Source organism: Cricetulus griseus (assembly GCF_003668045.3).
Source record: "Cricetulus griseus strain 17A/GY chromosome 1 unlocalized genomic scaffold, alternate assembly CriGri-PICRH-1.0 chr1_0, whole genome shotgun sequence".
Classification (NCBI taxonomy): Eukaryota; Metazoa; Chordata; class Mammalia; order Rodentia; family Cricetidae; genus Cricetulus; species Cricetulus griseus.
Window position 1 is genome coordinate 15,834,152 of NW_023276806.1, and position 12,883 is coordinate 15,847,034.

Here is a 12,883-nt window from a genome sequence, read left to right on the forward strand (position 1 = left end):
CATGAAAACTTTTACTTTTATCAAAGTAAAAGTTGTGGCATCTCAGTACTTTTATTTTAGTAATACAGTATTTTATTTAACAGTGGCCACAAAACACAATAATAGTGACTTTGCCAATGTAATTACAGTATATTCTTGCTGTCATTACAAGTGTTCTGTTGTATTTGGTTATTGGGCTCTCATTGCGCCTAATTTATAAATTATACTTTGTTGTAGATGTGTATTTATAGGCAAAATCCTGGTGTACTTAGAACACAGAGCTATCCATAATCTCAGGCATTCACTGTAGGTCTTGGAAAACCCCCATCACAGATAAAGATTAACTATCACATGAATTTCATATGTCTGATATCATGCAGGCTTACAGGGACACAAAATAAGCAAGGTGATGATAGATGGCAGATCAGAGTTGTAGCCATATTTGGCCCAAAGAGAAAGGGACACAACTGAGAAAAGGAATATAGACTACCCCTGCTTTATGTCAGGGGATGATTCGTGGTATTTATTTTATTATTATGGCTCATAATATGAATGAATATTCATGTTTCATGTTTTCTTGTGCATCAAATATTGCATATTAAAGACATCTAAGATCATCAGAATGAAAAGGAAAACAAATGTAACTATAACCTACTCCTGTTCTGAGCATTGGTGGCACATGCCTTTAAGTCCAGCACTCGGGAGGCAGAGGCAGGCAGATCTCTATGAGTTCAAGGCCAGCCTGGTCTACAGAGAGTTCCAAGACAGGCTTCAAAACAATACAGAGAAATCCTGTCTCGAAAAAACAAAAACAAAAATAATAATAATAAATAAATGTCTGAAGTGGGCTGGCAAGATGACTCAATAAACAAGGTGCCCTGCTGCCAAGTGTGAGATCTGAGTTCTGTCTCTGGAACCCACATGGTAGAAGGAGAGAACCAACACCAGCACGTTGCCCTCTGACCTCCACATGAGTGCTATGGCATTCATATGCAAAGCATACACACAGTAAATAAGTATCTTGTTTAATGTCTAAGTGGTATGGATGCAGCTTGGTGGTAGAATGCTTGCTAAAGCAAGCATGAGACCCTGTGTTTTGTCTCCAGCACTGAAGAACAATATGTCAAAAATAGATGATGTCCTTGGCCTGTGCTGCTTCTATTGCTAGGATGGTATCTGTGGCCTGTGCCGAGGCAAAGGGCTGTGTTGATGTCCACGGCCTGTCCTGCCACCAGAGATCACACTGAGGTCTGTGCCATATGGAGGTTCATGGTCTGTGCTGTTGCCAGAAACCATATGGAAGTCCATGATCCATGCTCCTGCTGGCTGAAAAGGCAAGGAAGCTACTTTTGCAGTGGTATCAATGACTACAGACTAACAGTTGAGAAAGAGGGGCATAAAAGTCTTTTGTGACAGCCAACACCCCCACACTACCCTGAAAACTTAACACCCTAGACAGAAAACCATTGAAGAGAACTCTTTAAAATTGTGATAAGGATGATGGAGTGTAGCTACCCACAACTGATGGCTTCAGGTGAGGGTTGGGTGGTATGAGGTGGAAGGATTCAAGTTTCTTTAAGGGGCTGACTGCTGGGAGTTTGACCATGCTCCAGTGAGGATATGGGTAACAGATAACCTCTTTTCCTTTTCTTTCCTCCTCCTCATTCTCCTCCTTCTCCTTTTTTTTTTTTTCTTTTTTGGAGGGGGGAATCACAAGGGTGAGGGAGTTGACCTGGGAGGACTGGGAAGTAAGTGTGATCAGGGTTCATGATGTGAAATTTGCAAATAATCAATAAAAATATTGTGTTGAGAAAAAATAGATTAAGTGGAAATGTTATATTTTCCACCATCTTGGTGGCTGCATTTCTTTAACTGCACGCTCTCCTTCATTGATTTGGTTTCGTTGGTAGCCAGGTCTCTGGAAGCAAGAGCATTGCTGTAAGAGGAATTATCTCCCTGGGTTGAGAGAGAAAGTCTTATCCTTATCATCAATAGCCTGAAATACGATACTATTTTAAAATAGAATCTTTATAGAATTAATTAAGTCAAAAACATATCATTAGGGAGGACTCTCAGCACAACTGACATGAGCATACAAGAGGAAACTAACACCTGCATTTATTACTATATTACTCCATTATATATTTTATATATGTATTAAAGGAGCCCACAGTAGGCCATACAATATATAATGATTATTATTGTTGTTAGCATATCATGTCACAGACATGCACCAGAGAAGACAATGTAAAATGAGACAGAAAATATTCACCTAGAGACACCTGGAGTTTTCCCTCAGAAGCTAGGACAGGCAACTGGAGCAGACAATTGCTCCCCAGGTTTCAGAGAGGATAAGCATTCATATACACCCTGATTTTGAATTTGAGCCTTCAAAACTTAAGTGACAACACACTTCTATTCTCAGCCACTCAGTTTGAGGTACCTTGTTATCAGAGTTCTAAAAACCAGTGTAATCATTCTTACTATAATGCAGTCATTGTTAATATTTCAAACGGTGAGCTAACCCCAATAATGTCCACTTCTAACCTCCCAATAAAACATCTGACAGTAGAACCAAATTTTTTCTCAAACTACATAAAACAAATTCTAAATTCTTTGAAATGTGATGTACACACGTACATAGATTATTATGATACAAAGTCAACAAACACATTTTTTTTAAAAGTTGGGATTTCTAATGTTCCATCTAATGAAGTTCTGAAAAACTGTGTGTTTCAGTAAAGATTCCAGCCTACATGTTGCCAACCCAGTGTTTACTGTCACTGTAGGGATGGCATCCAATCCCTGGGATTCTATTGGTGCTCTTCCAGCAGACACTATTCTGGATGACTCAGTGCTAATGCAGTAATTTAGCATATTTTCTCATGCCAAATAATAGATTATAAAAACGGTGTCATTTGAACTTCAAATTGATTTAACCAATGGCGAACAAGTTGGCTCTGAGTTTTTGTTCCTCTTCCATTTGTTAAAAAAAAAAAGAAAAACTGTAGCACATAGGGTAGTTAAGAGCACTTAAATTTATCTGTTAAATAGAATTTAATAATTCAAGCATCTTTGTAGACTGACAAAATGACTCACAATCTCTAAGGTAATATTTCTGGAGTTACTACAGAATTATCAGTTGAACTTTAGAGTAAGCCCAACAAAACAACAACAAAACAATCACCTTTAAATTTGGGGCAATGTTGATGAATGAATGAATCACAGCAAATACTTGCCTTCTTGTCTGAAAATAAAGGATCAAAGCCATTTTAAAGGAACACACAAAATAAAAAGCCTTTTGAAAAATGACTGACTTTGTGTCTATGTGTATGTGGCCTTAATCTTCTCATCTGCTAAGTAAAACCTGAAGTTCACTGGCTTCCCATGGTAGCTGTGAAGGCAAATTGATAACTTAAAAAGTACTTAGCAATGCAGAGTTCCTATGTATCCTGAGCATTGGCATTTGTGAAATAAAATGTCTTGTCCCATTTGCTTTCTGTTGCTGTGACAAAAGACTGGTTTAAACTAGTTGGGGAGGAAAGGATTTGTTTAGTTTACAGTTCAGAGTCTATCTTCAAGGGAAGCCAAGGCAAGAACTCAAAGCAGGGTCTTGAAACAAAAGCCATGAGGAAATGCCACTTGTCAACTTCCATTTAGGCTCATGTTCAGCAACTTTTCTTATACAATATAGTTCTAGTCCACCTGTTTAGGGATAGTACACCACAGTGGGATGGAGCCTTCCTACATCTCTTAGTAACATGGAAAAAAAACTCAAACATGTCCATAAGCTATATGATGGAGAAAATTCTTCAACTGAAGTTACTTCTTCCTAAGAGTGTCAAGTTGACAACCAAAGGTAACTATCCATAATTAAGGAATTTCTTAATTCTTTCCATACAGAGCAATATGACAACTAAGTTCAGAAGGATGTGTGTATTATTGTTCCTCTTTTCACTTTTAATTAAAAACATGAATGAAGTAATTCTGTTTGTGGCTTAAATTGATTTAACAAAATCTCAAACGTCTACAAAACCTTCCTTGTGCTCTTTGGATAACATCTATTCTTTATGATACATTAGGAGTAGTTATTATTCTTCCTCATTCCATTTCTTCATATTATTGTTATTGTGATCAGTGTTTTGTGAAATTCATTCACTAAGAGATGATGAGAAAAGTAAAGCTGGAAACTGAGGAGGTGGCTCAGTCAATTCAATAAAGTTCTTGTTATACAAACATGAGGGCTTGAGTTTAGACTCCAGAAAGAAGGTAAAAGCTGTGCATGATTGGTGGAGGCCTATAATCTTAACAGTGGGGATTCAGGGACAGGAGGATCCATGGAGTGCCAGATTCACTCAGAGACCCCATCTCAAAATATAAGGTGAAGAGAGATTAAGGGTGACATTCAGCATTGACCTCTGGCTTCCACACACAAGTTTACTATTACACATGCACATATCTACAATAAGAGTAATGATGATGAGGAGGATGATAAATAACTCTGTGTTTAGACTTGGCATTGGAAGAAAGTTTATAGCTCGTCTCATCTCACCAACTCTGCACCTGTGGAGGATTTGCTTTAGTGACATCTCTGGACAGTGACCATCTATTTAGACTTTAAACAGTCTCATTGAAAATATATTTATCGTGGAGAGGATGAAAGCCACTCTAGCTGTTTATAAAACATCTAATTGAAAACTCTTTCTGGAGTTAGAGCCCTCATTTGCTGCAGTGAACTTCTAGCCTTTCATTATGCTTCTTCCCTGAAACAGCAGAGAACAAATCTATTCACCCCATCACAAGACCTCAAAATTGGAGGTAACTGTTCTGATTTTTCAGCATTCTCTACATGATTTCTGAAACATCACTTTTTGTGCTCTCTTCAAGCTCCACTTTGCATAAGGACCTCCAGCCTAAGGCGCACAGGACTGAAGGCTCCATTTGACTCATGTTGCTCTGCAAAGTCTGTTTTCAGAAAGAGGACTGTCCCCACGGTCTTTTTTATGTATTAGGGAAACATGTTAATTGGCCTTTTAGTACTGGTGTCAGGAAGGGGGAAAAGTGGAAAGAAAAAGGAAGAAAACCAGGGTGAAAAAAATCCTACCTATTAACTAATCTAGGATGTAAGCTCTGAAAATGCACACTCAGCATTTATCTCCTACAGCATATTGAACCCACAGACAGAAACGCGTATTTCATATAAGGACTAAGAACAAACCCTTAGAGACTTGGAGAATGGAATTGATATCATCTATGAGCTAGTTAAGTTGACTAAGGGCACATTAAGCAAAATTTGAATGAGTTTGGGTTAGCATGTGGTTAGGAGCTAAGCAAACACACAGGCTGAAATAGCTCTCTAGGTATCCCGTGAAGGTTCTGGCATATTTGAGAGGCTATTGAACCAATCTGTGAGATACTCAGTTGCTGACACAAAGAAAAAGGGAAAGGTTGCTCAGGCAGATTGATTACCTAGCAGGTTCTCTACCTGGTGAATGAAAAGAACTATTAATGAGGCCAAAGTAGAAGGAAACCTTTGTTCTGGAATTAAGGTTGGGGAGAAAGGTCAATGAAGGGAGTGGGGTGAACCTTGGGGACAATCAATTATAGGTCATAGTAGATCAATTACTGTTCTATCTAAGCACATCCAACCAGAAACCCAGTGTCATCTCCAGCTCCATTTTTTCTCCTCAATCTCTTGTGGTTCCTAAGACCATCAATTCTAACCCTGTAGTCAGTTCTCAGCTCTGGGTTCATATTGGCTGGGTCTTACCACAGACCTTTTTACATCTTATCTGAAAATTGTTAATGATCTTTGAACTAATATCTATACCTTGCAAACGTATTCTCTTAACTCTTGTAAGAATTTCCTTTAAATCACCGACCTGGCTACATTTTTACATAAAACCCTTTGATCAATTCTGTTATCTGTTAGACAAAGTTCTAGCCATGGAATTCAATGTCATTCTTTAACAGATCTCAGATATTTCTTCTAGAATCTCTTTTCCATTAGCCCCCACACAACCCACACCCTACTGCAATCATAAACGACTTCCTCAGGTACAGAGCTGACTAGTGTGTATGTCAACATGACATAAGCTAGAGCCTTTTGAGAAGGGAGAGCCTCACTGGAGGAAATGCTCCAGACACTCTGGCCTGAAGGCAAGCCTGTGGGACATTTTGTTGATTAATGATTGATGATTAATGACTGATGATTAATGACTGGTGAGGGCAGACTTAGCTCACTGTGGGTAGTATCACCCCTAGGAAGGTGGTCCTGGGTGGTGGTAGAAAGCACACCAAGCAAATCATAGGAAGTTCCTAAATGAGTTAAAGGATCACTCCTCCATGCCCTCTACTTCAGTGCCTGCCTCCAGATTCCTGCTTTGAGATCCTACCCTGAAAATCCTTCAGCAAAGGAGTGTGACCTGAGTGTTTGTATGATGAAGTAAAGTCTTTCCTCCTCAAGCTGCCTTCTGTCAAGGTGTTTTATCACAACAAAAAACTAAGAACTGTTATATTTCTCTGCTTAAACTGTTCCCTCTGACTGGAAAGTTCTGTCTTCATTCTACTGGATACATTTCTATTATGATTTAGGACCAAATTAAAATATAAAATCATTGTCCAATGATTTTTCACTCCCTCATTTCCTCTACAAACTGTTTCTCCCATTCTCTGTATGTCCTGTACTGTCATGTATCTTATTTTTTAACCTATTGACTTTGCAAGCCTTCATCTTTGAGTGCCCATGAGTTCCTAACTGATTTGAATGAATGAATGAATGAATGAATGAATGAATGAATGAATACAGCAGATAAAGCTCAGGGGGTGATGATCTATACTCTCTTGACCATCAATTTTCATTACTTTTAGAGTTAGGCCTATAAACCTCTAAAACATTGCAACATACATAATTCGGACACACATAAAATTATAAATTTTACAGTAATATATTTTTATAATTTGTCACTAATAACCTTTGTCACTGCAAAAAAAAAATAAAATATTTTATGCTTCCAGAATCTGTCTACCTAGACACTTGAAATGACTTGTATTAGACTTTGTTCTAGGCATTGGAACTCCTTAGGGAGTGTGACAGCCAAGGTGTTCTCATAAAGTTGATATTCTAGTGACACCTAAGCCGGTAGATGATAAGTAAATGAACAAATAACCTTACTTGTATTGCTAAATAGAATGGAATAATATGTTGGCCAGATTGCTTAGGGGGAAAATGTGTTCACGAAGGTGGTATTTCAAATGAAATGTAAATGAAGTAAAAGCCGCCAGCAAGCAGTGTCTGAAGAGGTAATGCCATTGTGTTTCAAGGTAAGGTTACTGTGGTTGGAGCTCAGCAGAAAGGGGGTCAAGAAATGTCATTAATAAATGAGGTTGGAAAGCAAGAAGGGGGTATACCACCTACAACTTTATAAGCCAGGAAGACAACAAAATTTATCTTTAATACAAAGGGATACCTGAGATTTCATGATAGACCATTAAGTTTATGGTGAAACAAAGTATCTTCAACATGGTCTCTGATTTCTGTCTGTACTGACACAATTCAAGGTTTTCTGTCCTCCCTGAGAAACCACAGTAGCCTTTGCACTAGTGTCCTTGACACTTACTTCTGTTCCTGCCTTGATCATTATGATTGTCAGAGCTTGTTTCTAGAAAACAAATTAGATCATGTTATACTCTGATTACAAACCTGCTGCTTTGTTTATCTTTTCTTGTTTTAATGATCCTCAAATGCTCTGTTTCTTTTTTTATTGGATTATTTAACACTAATATTATTAAGATGCTCTAAAACTGTTTTCTGTACATAAGAGCTGCACGAAAAATACAAATATATTTTGTGAGTAATTAGATATTTCACTTGCTTAACAGTGTCTTTGAGGGAGCTGATGCTTTTAGTTTTAATAAAAGAGTTCTTCAAAAATTTTAAGTTTATATTTTTGTTTTGCAATTGTTTTTGTACACTGTTAAGAAGTTTCTTTGCCAAGGTGCCTTCTGATTGGTTTAATAAAGACCCATCTGGCTAATAGTTAGGCAGGAAGAGGTTAGGTGGGACATCTAAACTGAGAAGATGTGAAGAAGAAGAAGGGTGGAGTCACATGGCTGCCAGCCAGACACAGAGGTAGCAGGAAATGAACATGCCATGCTGAAAAAAGGTGCTGCCATGTGTAAGAGCATAGATAAGAAATATGGGTTAATTTAAGATGTAAGGTCTAGTTAGTAACAAGCCTAAACTACTGGCAGAACATTTATAATGAATAATAAGTCTCTGGTAATTTGGGAGCAGGCTGGTAAGGCAGAAAGTGTGCCTATATATTTTCATTTCTTTTTTTTTTGAGTAAGAATATCCTTTATTTAAGGTTCATAAATCCTGTCAAACACAATCACAGGAATTAGCACTGCTCCATAGAAACATGTCCATACATTTTGGCAAAGTCGGAGCATTCTCAGTCTTAGGAAGAATCCATATGGCAAAGCCATTTTGGAAATGCTTTAAGTTAGTTTTCAGTATCTTAAGAAATGCTTATCCATCTCAAGATGGATAAATTCTCTACTAGGCTCTCCTCCAGATGCTTTACTGTGCTTGCTTTTATATTAGATGTATAATCTTGTTCAAGCTATTTTATTATTATTTCTCTTTTGAATTTCTAGCTTTTGAGGTGTAGTTGCCATTGTTGCTTTTTAAATGTTTCTTATTTTCTAAAACATACGCCTAAAGCTATCTGGATGCTTCCCTGAGGGTGCCGGGGCAGGTGCTGATGTTTCATCACTTCTCATCTGTGTTTCAGCTGAAAATCTGTACATGGCATTCACACAATACATTTAGGTCAAAGTATTGCCCAGTTTCTCTTTTGCTTACTTAATTGCCTCTTGGGTGATTTACATGTTTAATTTCCAATTATTTGGAAACTTTCTAAATGTCATTTTATATTTGTATCTAACTGAGGTTGACTATGGTCAGCAAACACTCTTTTGTTCAAATGATCTCACTCATTTGAAATATGTGAGGACCTGTTTCATAGGACATAATGTAGCTCAGAATAGCTCATGGCAAGGATTTGCGTGGTATATTGTTATTGGCTGTGCTATTCAGGAAAAGTCCATGAAGTTGGCTTGGTTAATACTGTGATGATGTTTCTAAAGAATTTTACATTATTGACTTTCTGTCTATCTATTTCCTCAATTGATATGGGAAAATGTTCATATTAACCATTATGGTTGTCAATATTTTTCTAGATTTCTATTTTTGATCCTGTCAAAATTGTTCTGTGTAATTTAGAATCATCAGTATGTACATGTGCATATGAGTTTGTGGTCTACTTAATAAAGTGATTGTTCATAATGCCTCTTATCTTGATCTATTTTCTGTTATTATTATCTAATTCTGGAGATTGTATGATTTCTATTTTAAAAATTTATTTCTCACAATACTAAAGGTTAGGAAGTACAAAAAAACACTATTGCCATCTATTTGGCAACCAGAGGTGGCCAAATACCAAAATGACAGGGTAGAAGAAGTGTTTGGACAGAGCAAACCTGCCAAAGAGAGCTCACTTTTGTAACCACTCCCCCAAAAGCTCTTTGTCTATCAACCTATGCCCCAAGTACCATGAACATGTGAAACTAGACAGTGAGTTCCTAAGGCATGAATTTGATAGAGGACACCAACCCCAGAATTTCTCCAAAGCTCCTCTACTCTCTCACCCTGCAGCCTACCCTATATGCTGAAAACAATGACAATCCAAATTCCTGCACATTCCTGTTTGTTGTTAGATTTAGGTCTACCACTTTGCCATTTAGCTCTTCTACCTGTCTTTGATTCCTTTTTGTTTGGTTATTCACTCATAAAATATTGACTTTTCTTTGTAGTAATAAACCATCTTCTTTGAGTTTGTTAGTTACATCCCTTGATTTTTCTTGTTATAGTGGTTTTTCTAAGGTTTATAGTATCTTTAATCTATCTCCTTCTACTTTCAAATGAGTGTAGAACGTTAATGTGTAATTTAAGACCACAAACATGTGCTTTTCCAGTTTCTCCAACCTTCTTCGTCATTTCACAATTACTTCTTATTAGATTCTCAACTCCCCAAAACTTTGATTCTTTTTTTTCTGTGGGTTTCTCCAGCCTGGTCTTCACCCCTTCGCTCAACACTCCTCCCTCCCTGCAACTGGATTCCTGAGTTCAGTTCAGTGCTTAGCTGTGGGTGTCTGCTTCTGCTTCCATCAGCTACTGGATGAAGGCTCTAGGATGGCATATAAGGTAGTCATCAATCTCATTATTGGAGAAGGACATTTAAGGTAGCCTCTCGACTATTGTTATATTGTTAAAAACTTCCATTCTTAAAGAAGTATAATAAAAGAAATGGTTATTATTTACCTATAGCTTTGCTACTCCCAATACTCTTTTTTTTTTTCCAGAAAAATTTGATTTTCCACCAAATGAATTTCTCCTTCAGTTTGAAAAACTCACTTTAGTATTTCTTGTCAAGATGTAACAATGAATATTTTGGTTTGGGTTTTCTCAAAATGTCCGTATTTTGCTTTTATTTTTAGAAAATACTTATGCGGTTAAAGCCTTCTCTGTTGTCAATGGGTTCATTGTTTTAGTCTATGCATTTTAAGTTATTTGTTTCCTCCAGCTCTTTAGAACTATTGTTCTTTTGTTTTCTGATTGGCATTGTCTCTGGTCATCTGCATCTTCATTTATCTGTGGGCAACATGTCCTTCTTTATCTGGCTGTTCATGGATTTTGTTTTTTATATGTTATTTTCAGTAACTTTATTATTATGTACAGAACTTCCTCTGTGTGTTTATTATGTTTATATTCTGTTAAGGTTTTGAATTCTGACAATTTATTTAGTTTTTATCAAATCTGGAACTTTTTCATCCATTATTTCCTCAAATATTTTTCTCTTCCCCACACAAACACACATACTTTCTAGAATGGTAATCGAGTATATGTAAAGATTACTTAACACTTAGCCCAAGTCTGTAGCACTCTATTAATTTTTTGTAGACTTTTCTTTCTTCTGTGCTTCAGTTTGGACAAGTTATAATGTTCTATATCCAAAATGACTGAGTTTCTTTAATTATTCTGCTCTTAAGTATATCAAGAAAAAAATTTCTGAATATTATAATTTTCATCTCAAGAACATCTACTTGTTCTTGTAAAATAATTTGTTTCTTATTTATTTAATCTGTTTCCTTTAAATCACTGACATGTTTATAATAAACATTTAAGCTTATATTCTGATTTCATTGTCTCTCATTTTATGGATATGCTTCTATTGTTATGATTTATATTTTGCTTCTTTTTTCAAATGTCATACAATTTTTATTTAGACCTAAACACTGTGAACATCTTGTTATTCAACACCTGAGTTTTCTTTTCCATTGCATGTCTTGACCAGACTGAGAGCTTACTACAAGCAGATGAACATGATTCTTTGAGGCCTTTTGTAGTTGCTATCCATGAAGGTTAGGTCCTTGCTCAAAGGTTTTGATTTTAACTCTAAGGCTTGTGCTCTCTTCAGTTTTTAATCAAAGAACCCAGGTGGTCTTTAGGCTTTTATGCTAGCTTGGTTGGCTTCATTTGATGCCCTGTGTGTGCCCTGTTATCTTTAGATTACAGTTCATTAACTGTCCTTGTGTGATTACTCTTTGCAAACTTTAGCAAGTCCTAAAGTCACATGGAGCTTATCAACCAAATTTTCAATGGGACCCCAGATCATCATTTAAAATTATTTATATGTGTGGCTCTCTACTCTTAAAACTACATCTTGAAAATTCTGACATCCTTGGTTTCCCTAAAGTCCAACCACTGTTTTGTCAGTTCAGCCAGCCCACCAGGGTCTTCTAGATTTCCTTTCCCTTTGTTGGGTCTTAACAAAATCAGAATGGTAATCACACTTGCCTTCCTCACTAATGTCTGTGGAGCTTATATGCTGCCCCCATCAACTGTCTGAGAGTGGTTTCACATGTGGTTACTAGTTGTTTACTCACTGTTCTTGAGAAAAGGGCTATTCTGGAACAAACTGCTCCAACGAAGAAGGTTGGAGCAGAAGTTCATTCACAGATGAAAGTGATACTGCTCTAGAATTAGCCATCCTATAACCTAAAAATAACTCAGAATCCCAAAATAATTTTCCATCAGTGAGTGTGACAATCACTCTCTACCTGCCTCACCCAAGCAGCTTCTGTCAAACCCAGAAGAAGGTTCAGAGAACAGGTGAGCAGGAAGATGGCTTCTCTGGGGATAAATGGCAACTAATTTCGGTTTTTCCTTGAACCATGGCTCACCATGAATGTAAAGACACACTCTGCTGTATGAATCCAAATACTGTGATAAGAGCCACACTTAATTAATTCCAAGGTAAAACTGAATCCTGGAACAGGTCATGTCATTCTCAGGGCCTCACTTCCAGCAGTGCCTCCAGTCCCCCCAGTTGCTCTCATCTCTACCATGTACCAGCCTCCATTCCCTTGCTTCAGTTCCAGAGCTCCTCAGCCCATTGCTCACTCCCACATGGTCATATGTGCCACTGTTTCTCTGGTAACTGACTCTTTTCTTCCAGTCAGTTCCTGTCCCTTTTCAATAACCCCAACACTTTGAATTTAATAACTCATTTAGAATTAAAATATTTACTAAACACCTCTTGCTCATCAACAACTCTGAAAGTGCTTTATGTGTATGGGATGACTTAAGTCTTACTGTAACATTCTATCCAAACTTGAAAGATGAGGACAATAAGAGTTTAATAGCTTGCATCTAGGGAGAAGACTTGGTGTTCAAGGTACTTGTTGCTCTTGCTCGGAACTTATGTTCAGTTCCCAGTACCAACATGGTAGCTAGAGAAGTCCTCTTCTGGCTTGCATCCACAGACACAAGGCATAC